At 38.9% G+C, this 11,252-nt stretch overlaps 1 pseudogene; it reads left to right on the forward strand.

Annotated features, from left to right (window-relative positions):
• The first annotated feature begins 507 nt into the window (after window positions 1–507).
• Window positions 508–1,833, forward strand: LOC103743272 (annotated as a pseudogene).
• The last annotated feature ends 9,419 nt before the right edge of the window (window positions 1,834–11,252 follow it).

Here is an 11,252-nt window from a genome sequence, read left to right on the forward strand (position 1 = left end):
TTATAACTGTAGGACCCAAAATGCATCCCCATGCCCCCACATCCCCACAGGCCCCAGACCTCCAGTTCTTTGGTGCTCTGGGGCCAGAACCCTGGTTGCCTTCTGTTGATGCCCACTCTATCTAAGTAGAGTAGAGGCTAGGCAATGGTACCTTGCTGATGGTGCTGTTCAGGACCTTCCTCTCACTCCCCTGGTACCAGGCACTTAGCAGCCAGAAAGGAGACATGGTTAACATTTACCAGAAGAGTTTCTGGCATTGAAAAACCATTTGCATGTGACTGCCTGAAGCCGTTTGCATGGAGTACCTGAGGCACTCCAAGGACCTCAACCTGGTGTTGGACAAGATCAGGAGGGCCATGCCAGGAGACCAGAATGGATCTCCATGGGGAACCAGGTTTTGATGTTCTGTGTCACTGCAAATGTATACTTTGGATTAGTCTTTACAATCGACAGCAGGATGACAGGGTCTTCCTTCTCCTGTAGGCTCAGCTCCAGGAGCTAGTCAACATGTCAGTCAGGAATGAGTGTACTCCCTGCTGCATGTTGGGAATGCCCATCACCACCTACAAGGTGCAAGACCCTGAAGCTGTGGAATGTCTCCTGGAAGTCATTTCCCTTTCCCCTCACTTCTTACCTGACTTCTCCCACCTCTGAGAGTCTTTTTGAAGACCCCAAAGAGAAAGTCAGGTGAAGCACCAAACAGAACCTCCATTACTGCTTCCTGGTCATGTGTGCACAGTCCAAAGGCATTTACTGCCTGCCAATGACGGATGCCATCGTAGCCGAGCCCAAATACTTGAACTCTGTGAAGAACTTTGCTCTCCAGCAGCCTTCTGAGGACTTGATGATCCCGGAGTTCTCCCCGTTGGGCTTCATTGAGAAGATGTTCAAGTCCCTGGACCTGACTCTGATTGTAGAATTCATTCTCATGTCCTTCTGGGACAAGCCCATTGACTGGCTCCTGGACCTCACCCTGTGGGTGAAGGTCTGCAAATCCAAGGATAGGAAACAGTGTGATCTGCATAAGGCCAACCTTCGGATCCACTTCAAGTCATCCCTCTTCCAGCATGTGGGCATTCATTCCTCACTGGTGGGCAAGATCCCGAAGTGGAAGGACAAGGAGTTAGGAAGGTGCGTCCTGTGCAAGAAGCGTGTGAAGCCACCGGCTGAGGTAAGCACAAGTCTCAACACATACCAGCATTTCACCTTGGAGAAGACCTACCTGAGAGAGGATTTCTTCTGGGCCTTCACATCCACTGCGGGGGACCTCATCCTATTTGCCTTCTTCCATCCCCTTCGCCTTGAGCGGTTCTTCCGCAGCCGGAACATTGAGCTCCCAGAAGATAAGTTCTTCAATACGTTTGTGGAGGTGCTGCCCTTCGGCAGCCCCAATCGAAGAAGGAGATCCTGCAGGGGGGCTGCTTGGCCACTCTCCTGTAGCCTACAAGCCCTGATGGCTCTCTCCAGATTGGATCCTTCTACAACGGTGTAGCAGAAAGGGAGGTACACCCTGTTTTTGGCCCACTAGAATCACTGTGGCTCTCCATCCAGACTGACTCCTCAGTGTGGGTCATTCTGAGTGAGAGCTTCCTGGAAAAGACCCACCAAGCAGAGGACTTCCAAGGATATTCTGTGGCTGTCTCTGAAGCCCATGGTTCTGAGTATTTTGCTCCTGCTGCCTCAGGAGGGCAAAGGCACATCCACTTCAATCGAGTGTTCTACCTGGCAGCCGGCTTGGGCTGGCTTGGGATTCATCCCTGGCCCCAAGAAGCTGCTGCTGCCCCTACCCACAAAGCTGCTGTAGGAGGCAGGCTGCCCCCACACTTTGCTTGAGGGCCTCTGTAATCCAAAAAGAACTGACCCCTTTGCTCTCCTGGCCTGTCAGTTTGATTCAGGCCTTTTTAGAAAAGCTTTTTCTTGGGCGGACACTGTTTGCTGCACACTGGAATGCAGATACTACTTGATGTGCTTTTTATTCTTGGATACACTAAAGAAACACTCTACAGAACAATTTCACAAACGGAAACCTTCTGAACACTGGATAACGGAGATGATCATATACCTTAAATGCCAGAAAAGAGTTCAGAGTACTATTTTCTTAAATGATTCAAAAATATCAAGTAAAGGACTCAAAGAAAAAAATAAATTTAATCCACGATATAGTAAAGAAACTTATAAATTCAAGACATAGATAATAAAATTCCTAATGTGGAAGAAAGAATCAGGACTTTGAAGGGGAAATTTTTAATAAATGTTATGATTAATTCAGCAAAGAAGTAGAGATACAGAAAATCACACAGAATATTTAGAAATGGAAGAATTGACATGTAGCACAACACAACATAACAGAAAGTATCATGAGTAAATGAGACAAGTAGAATGGAAGAAAATAATATGTACAGACACATATAAGGGAAAAGAATTAATGGACATCAACAAAAACCTCCAAGAAGTCTGTGATACATTCAAAGGTCCAAACCTAAAAACTCATAGCGTAGAAGGAGCTGGGTTAAAATTGAATGTCAGAGACAAATTTTCATTGGAAAAATAGTTGAGAATTTTCTGTCCCAGGGAGATAAACAAACATCCAATCACAGGAAGCATTTAGAATTGCAAATAGATATGATCAGAAAAGAGCCTCTCTTGGACATATCATAGTCAATATATAAATAACAACTTATAAAGATATAATATTAAAACCTCTAAGGGAAAACCACTAACTAATATATGGAGGCAGAAATATCAGAGTAAAATCAAATCTTTTGTTATAAACAATCAAAGCTAGATGAGAATGGAAAGCAAATATTTGTCTTCAAGACTGCTATAACCATTGAAATTATCTTTGAATTTTCATCATTTAAATTCATGGAAAATAATATTTCAAGACAAACACAAGTTAATGAAATTCATGACACCTAGGCCAGCACTGTAAAATTTTATTATAAGAAAATAATACACAGAGGAAGAAGAAAGACAGCTTAAAAGAAGTCAGAGTAGAATTGAGGAAGAAAGAAGAATGGAGGAGATGGGGAAGGAACCAGTTACATCTGACACAGCCAACCACACGTATCCAACCATATCTGGAGAAGAAAAGTGAATAATCAGCCAATCAACAGCAAAGAAGAAAAATCACAAACATTAGCAAGCCCTTCTTAATTATAAGCTGAAATAGTCTTAATTCAAAGCAACAGAACAAAGGACTGGATTTAAAAACATAAGCCACCTAGCTGCTGTCTCCAAAAAACATAACTATCCAGGAAAGACACCCACAAACTGAATCTAAGATTGGAAATCATGTTACCAAGCAAATGGAAGTTGTAAGGAAGTGGGTTCATCTATTGTATTATCCAATAAACTAGATTCCAAATAGAAATTATCAGAAGAGATAAAGAGGCTACTGCACACAGAGAGGAAACAGTTCATCAAAATGATATAACTGTTGTTAGGTAACAGAATCTTGGGATGTCAATTTCACACACACAGAAAAAACTACTAAAAAGCATAAGAAAACCATATTGGTCTTGACACAATAATGATTAGAGAGTTCACTATCCCTCTCGTAACAGAATCTTGGGATGTCAATTTCACACACACACAGAAAAAACTACTAAAAAGCAGAACAAAACCATATTGGTCTTGACACAATAATGATTAGAGAGTTCACTATCCCTCTCACAATTACACAAGTCCTCCAAATTAAAAATCAGCAAAGAATCCCCAAGGCTGCATCGTACAATGGACCAATTGGACTTTATTTTATTTATTATTTTTATTTTATGTGTATGAATGCATTGCCTGCATGTATGTGAGTGCACCCATGTCATGCAATGCCGTAGAGATCAGAAGAGGGCTTTGGATTCCCCTGGAACTGGAGTTAAGGACGGTTTGTAGCCACCATGTGGGTGCTGGGAATCAAACCTGGGTCCTCTGCAAGAGCAGTCAGTGCCCTTAACTGCTGAGCCATCACTCCAGTGCCATGGATAAATTTTTAAATTGGCATGACCTATTGAAATTAAAGCTAGAGACTAAAGCACATAAATAGAGCCATAATGAGCTAAGTTTCTACAGTACTGATTTCCATATGACTTTTCTAGCACATTCTGTCTTAACCCTCTCCAAATTCCTTGCTTTCTCCTGTCCCCCCGTCTCCCGACATATAATCTTTCTTGATCCGTTGTGACCCTTACCCCCATCGCGCCACTTGTATTCTGTATTCCCTCCCTTGATAGGTTCTCCAATGGCCCCACTAGTTTCCTGCTGTCTGTGGACTTTTCAATTGAAACACACATCTAAAGATTCAAAGCCTGTATCCACCTATGAGAAAAAACATGACATTTGTCTTTCTGAATCTGGGTTACCTCACCCAGGATGATTGCTTTGACCTACACCCATTTAGCTGATAATTTCATGCAACCACTATGGAAAGCAGTGTGGAGAACTCTTAAAAAAATAAAAATGAATGTACCATATAATATGGTTATGCCATTCCTTGGCATGTATACCCAAAGTGCCAAAGGACTCATCCTACTGTAGAGTTACCTGTACATCCATGTTTGTTGCTGCTCTTTCTACAATAGCTAAGAAATAGAAACAACTTGAATATCCCTCAACTGACAAATGGGTAATGAAAATGTGGTACATTTACATAATGAAGTTCTACTCAGGAGTAAGGAAAGATGAAATTATGAAATTTGCAGGTAAATAGATGGAACTAGAAACTGTTATTCTAAATGAAGTAACAGACTCAGAAAGGCAAGTAACACATTCTCCCTCATTGTGCTACCTCTGCACTTAGGCTCATGAAACATAGCAGAATGGGGAATAGAGAATACTAATGCATCCCTCAACTCTCACCAGCAAATCTTCCTCATACAACAGAGGGCAATGCACACAGAAGGCCACAACTGGTTGTATTTTAGAGAATAAGAGACTGCAGAGTATATGTCCCTGGATCAGACTCCTATATTAAACTTTACCCACCCAGGGCTCAGGGATTATGTGGAAGAGGGGGTGGAAAGATGATAAGATCCAGGGTTATTGCAAGGAAACAGGCCCCAACTCTAGCCAAGGAGTTGGCAAATGATTACTGTGGGGTGAGGGAGCATGTATCTTCTTTAATGGAGTGTCTCTAGATAGACTGACTAGACTCCAGGGGATGACCTTGCGCTGAGGGACACATGGATAAAAATGTTTGAGTGGATAGAACTTAATATATGTGACAGAATACCTGAAATCTGGTGGGGGTCTCTGAAACATCAGGAGGGGTCCAAATTTAACTAAAATGTATTATATGAAATACACAAAAACTCAATAAAATATTTTTAAAAATAAAGATTCAAAGCTAGTGTCCTCATATGAGAGAAAACATGTGATGTTTGTCTTTCTGGGTCTGGGTTACCTCACTCAGGATGATTGCATCCACCTATACCCATTTAGCTGATGATATCACAATTTCATTTTTTCTTACAGCCAAATAAAATTCAATTTTGTGGAAGTATCATATCTTCATTATACATTCACCAGTTGATGGGATTCTAGTCTATTTCTTTTTCTTGGTATTGTGAATAAAGCAGCAATGAACATGGATGAGCAGGCATCTCTGTACTAGGACATAGGATCATTTGCATTTATGCCAAAGAGTGGGGATAGCTGGATCATGAGATAGATCTATGTTGAGTTCTTTGAGGATCCTCTGTACTGATTTTCATAGTGGCTGGATTAGTTTTCACTATGACTGATAGTGAAGTAGTGCTCCCTTTTCCCCAAATCCATGCCAACATCTCTCATTATTTGCTATTTTTAATCTTAGTCATTCTGACTAGAATACAGTGAAATCTTATCTTCCCTACGATGGCTAAGAAAATAGTGAGCATTTAAAAATAATTTTTTGCCATTTGTATTTCTTCTTTTGGGAACATTTCAATGTTCTATTTTAAAATTGGGTTGTTTATTTTCTTGGTGTTGAGGGTGTTTTTTTTTGTTTGTTTTTTTTTTTTTGTTTTTCTTTTAGCATTTTAGACAATAACCTTTATCAGATGTGTTAAAGAATTTTTTTCCATTCTGTAGGTGGTCTCTTCACTCTGTTGATATTCTTTGTGTAGAACCTTTTAAATTTCATGAGATCCCATTTGCGAATTGATAGTCTTATTCCCTTGGCTGACAGGGTGTTATGCCAATTCCCCTCCCCCCTCCTTGGGAGACCTCCTAGAGTGCACCCTCTGAGCTCCCAGGGCTGACAAAACCGACAGAATACCTTCTATTTCGGTTTTGCATAGTTTATGATATCTGGGAGGGGGTGACTTACAAAGGCATGAATTCTCATAGGGTTCTCTTTTCCATATTTGAAGCACGTGTGCCATCAGCGTGTCCTGCCTGCAGTCTCCATCAGCTTTTCGTGCACTGTGCACTGTTTGCTGTTTGTCTGCTGTCTGAGGCTCCATTTTCAAAATGGTGAAGACTCTGTTTTCAGTATCTGTCCTTAGATCTGCCCCCCCACCATCTCATGTGATTGAAGCTGACTGGGTGGGAGGAGTGGCTGTCTCAGAGCACAGGCCTAACGAACATAGGGTCCTCTTGAGAAAAACCATTCCTGTATCTACAAATTGAAGCGTGTTCCTTAGAGTCCTTTTTATAAAATTCAGGGGGTGCCAGGCATTACGTTGAGGTCCTTGTTCCATTTAGAGTTGTGTTTAATTTGGTTTGGGTTTTCTTCAGAAAATATCATATCTTGGATTGTTTTCCTTATTACATCCAGCTGTGTTTTTGTGGTCTCCATTTTGGCATTTATTTATGTCCTCTTTGAGTTCCTTGAACATATTTACAACGACTATTTTCTGTCCATTGTCTTAAGGGTCATCTAAGTTGCTTTCCTCAGGAAATAATACTGAAGTGTACTAAGTTTGGGAGAAGACATATAATCTTATTATTTCTTTATTATCTGTGTGTCTGTGTTACACGGTGTTATTATCTGAGCACGGGGGGGGGGGACAAAACAAAAAACCGAAACTAAACCTCTCTGTAGATTTTGCAAGCTCTTCTTTCAGATCCTCAGATGTTTGTAAAACATGTGCACAGGTCTGTAGGTGGTCTCCAGGTGACAGGAGCTGAGGTGTTGGCAGTGTTACCTGTGGGAGGGGACTACAGCTCTGAGCTGTCCCCAAATCTGGAGGCTGGGGTCATATTGTGTGGAGGGTGGGATTATCTGTGGGAGGTATGCATAGGCTCAATTCTACACTTTTTAAATTCTTCCAAAAAATAGAAAGGGAAGGGATACTGCTGAACTCATTCTAAGAAGCAAACACAAAGGACCATAAATATCCAAAGAAATTTAAAGCAGAAAAAACACAGTTGCTGGTATTGTATTAACTGACCTCCAACTACACTAGAGATCCACAGTGATACATGTAGCATGACACTGGAAAACACACACACACACACGCACACACACACACACATGTAGACCAATGCTATGTAATAGAAAACTCCATTAGAAAAATAAAAGAACACCAAGAGTAGACAAATTGGATTACATGATATTAAAAGCTAAAAAAGAGTAACAGTAGAATGAATGGATAACCTACAGAATACAAGAACATCTTTGCCAGCAATTTCAGATATATCTAGAACATATAAATGATTGAAAAAATTAAATATCCTAAACTCCCATCAACTACTAAACAAGTCAATGATCTGAACAGATAATTCTCAAAAGAAAGAGCACAAAAAGCCAATCAAGATTTTAAAATGTGTTCAATATTTCTCACTGTCAAACAATTCAAGTCAAAACTACTTTGATAGTCCAACTCACCCCAGTCAGAATGGTAATCATCTAGAAAATATAAGACAGCAAATTCTGCTGATGATATGGGCCAAGAGCAACCCTTATTCATTGTTGTGAGGAGTGTAAATTGATGCAACCATGGTATGGAAACTTCTTGAATATACTAAAAAGAGAATTACCATGTGGCCCAACTATAGCACTCCTGGTAGTATACTCTAAAGGATACTCTATCTCATGACACAGATGCTTCATTCATCTTTTTGTCTGCACTTTTCAAAAGCAGAAGAAAATGGATTCAGCCTAGATGTCTACCAACAGATAAATGAGAAATAAAAAAGTATTATAGCCATAAAAATGAAATTTACAAAAAGCTGATGGCATTGGAAAATGTTATTTTAAGCAAGGTATCCCAGACTCAGACTGACAAGCACTTGTATGTACTCTCTTATAGGTAGACCCAAGCCCCTCATTGTCAATATGCATACACGGGGGGTGGGATAAATATGAAGAAAGGCCAAAAAACAAGAAAGAAATCCATATCACTGGGGGGAGGCCTTAAGGAAGGTGAGGAGGAAGGCAATGGGTCAAAGCGGAAAGGGGCCTACTGGCATTGAAAGGGTAGAGCAGGGAAAGAGGAGGCAGGGAGCTTAGGGAGCAGCAGCCGTGAGAATCAAACAAAAAGAAATATGTATGAAAACCCCATATGGAGACCTGTTACTTTGGAAACTATTTTAAAAAATAAAAACTATTTTTTAAAAAATATTTTTTTCATTATTTTTTACATTATTTATTTAATAACCATATAATTAGAAGGAGCATTTCATTACAACAGCATTGACATATTCAATAACAATTTCCAGAGCTAAGATCCATCTCTTTCAAAATTGGCTGTAAATTTTTAAGTTTACAGCTGAATTAATAGAGTTATACTATATTGTAATCAGTATAAACCCTATAAGACATAAAATTAAATGAAGTTTTAACCTTTTAAAAAAGTTCTCCATTTCCTTATTAAAATACACAGTTTCATATAGAAAAATTCATTTTTAATGCAATTAACACTAAGATGTTTACACATGCGTTTCTAATCTCTCTCTATATGATTATTGCTAGTCACAGTCGGTTACTCTCTGAGATGCTTGGCATCTGAGCATGGATATAAAGTCATCAGGTAGATTTCAATGGTAATGTTTTTCACATCTACTCATTATTAAGGAGCAAATTTTTATGCTTTGAAGAATTATTATTTTTTTATAATTTAATAACCACATGATAAGAAGAAGGATTTCATTACAGCTTTAACATACTCAGCAACAAACTCCAGAGCAAGGATACATCTCTTTCAACAGTGGCTGTAAATTTTAGGTTCACAGTTGAATTAATACAGTTATACAATATTGAACTCAGTATAAACCCTGTAAGACATAAAATTGAATAAGTTTTTACCCTTTAAAGAAGATCTCCATTTCATTTTAAAATATGCTGTTTCCTACATTTTTAATGCTACTAACACTTAGATGTTTGCACATGTGTCTTTAATCTCCATGTATCTGACGATTACTAGTCACAGTTCGTTACACTTGGATCCTTAGTACCTGAGTATGTATATAAAGTCATCAGGTAGATTTCACTTGTAATGTTTATCACCTCTACTATTTAACATGAAGTAAATTTTTATGCTTCCTCCTCAAATATAAGTCTGTGTTTTAATTTGTTGATTTTTCTGTGTGTATATCATACAGACCATCCCACACAATCTTATTCGTCTATATAGAAGAGATCAAATTATCCGTTTTTGCAGATGATATGATATTATATTTAAGAGATGCCAAAAATACTACCATCAAACTCCTAGAAATTACTAACACATTCAGTAAAGTGTCAGGTAACAAAATTAATCTACAAAAGTCTGTAGCCTTTCTATATATGAATAACAAGCAATCAGAGAAAGAGTACATGGGAACACTCTCCTTCACAATAGCTGCAAAAATAAATAAATAAATAAATAAGTAAATAAATATCACGGAATAAACCTGAGCAAAGACATTAAAGACCTCTACAAAGAAAATTTAAATTCCTTAAAGAAAGAGATTGAGGAAGACATCAGAAGCTGGAAGGACGACCCATGCTCATGGACTGGTATAATTAATATTGTGAAAAAGATCATCCTACTAAAAGCCAATTATAGATTCAATGCAATGCCAATCAAAATCCCCATGACATTTTTTACAGAATTAGGAAAAGCCATCCTAAGATTCATATGGAAGCACAAAAGACCTCGGATAGTCAAAGCAACCCTGAGCACTAAAAGCAATGCTGGGGGGATTACAATACTAGTTATTAAACTGTATTACAGAGCTATAGTCATAAAAACAACATGGTACTGGCACAAAAATAGATGATTGGATCATTGGAATAAAATTGAAGACCGAAATATGGGTACATTCAATTTCAGCCACCTGATAGTTGAGAACGGAGCCAAGAACATTCACTGGAAGAAAGTATGTTCAGCAAATGGTGCTGGCAAAACTGGATCTCCACTTGTAGAAGAATGAAACTAAACCCGTATCTTTCACCTTGTACAAATGTCAATTCCAAATGAATCAAAGACCTCAATGTGAAGCCTGAAACTCTGAAACTGTTAGAAGAAAACATTGGCAATAACCTACAAGATATAGGTATAGGAAAGGATTTTATAAACAAGACATCAACTGCCCAGGAGACAAGGTCAAGAATCAACAAATGGGATCTCATTAAACTAAAATGCTTCCAAGTAAGTGAAGAGAAAACCCACAGAATGGGAAAAAAATCTTCAGTAGCAACACATCTGACAGAGGTTTAACATCCAGAATATATAACAGTTCTTCACCAGCGACACATCTGACAGAGATGTGGAGAATCAAGAAAGGAAGTAACCCAATTAAAAGATAGGCTAAGGACCTGAACAGAGAGTTCTCAGAAGAAGAAATAAAGATGGCTAAGAAACATCTTAAAAGGTGTTTGACATCACTAGTAATTAGGGAAATGTAAACTAAAACCACTTTAAGATTTCATCTTACCCCACTCAGACTGGCTAAGATCAAGAGTACAAACAAAACCAAATATTGGAGAGGATGCGGGGAAAGGGGAACACTCATCCACTGCTGCTGGGATTACAAGCTTGTTCAACTCCTATGGAAAGCAGTGTGGAGAACTCGTAAAAAACTACAAATGAACCTACCATTTGACCCAGTTATACCACTCCTTGGCATTTGCCCAAAGAACTCATCCTATTGCAGAGACACTTGTACATCCATGTTTGTTGCTGCTCTTTTCACAATAGCTAAGAGATGGAAGCAACCTAAGTGTCCCTCAATTGACTAGTGGATAATGAAAATGTTGTTCATTTATATAATGTAATTTTACTCAGCAGTAAAGAAAGATGAAATCATGAAATCTGCAGGTAAATGGATGGAACTAGAAACTGTTATAC

This window comes from Nannospalax galili, unplaced genomic scaffold, assembly GCF_000622305.1.
Source record: "Nannospalax galili isolate Female #2095 unplaced genomic scaffold, S.galili_v1.0 scaffold1762, whole genome shotgun sequence".
NCBI lineage: Eukaryota > Metazoa > Chordata > Mammalia > Rodentia > Spalacidae > Nannospalax > Nannospalax galili.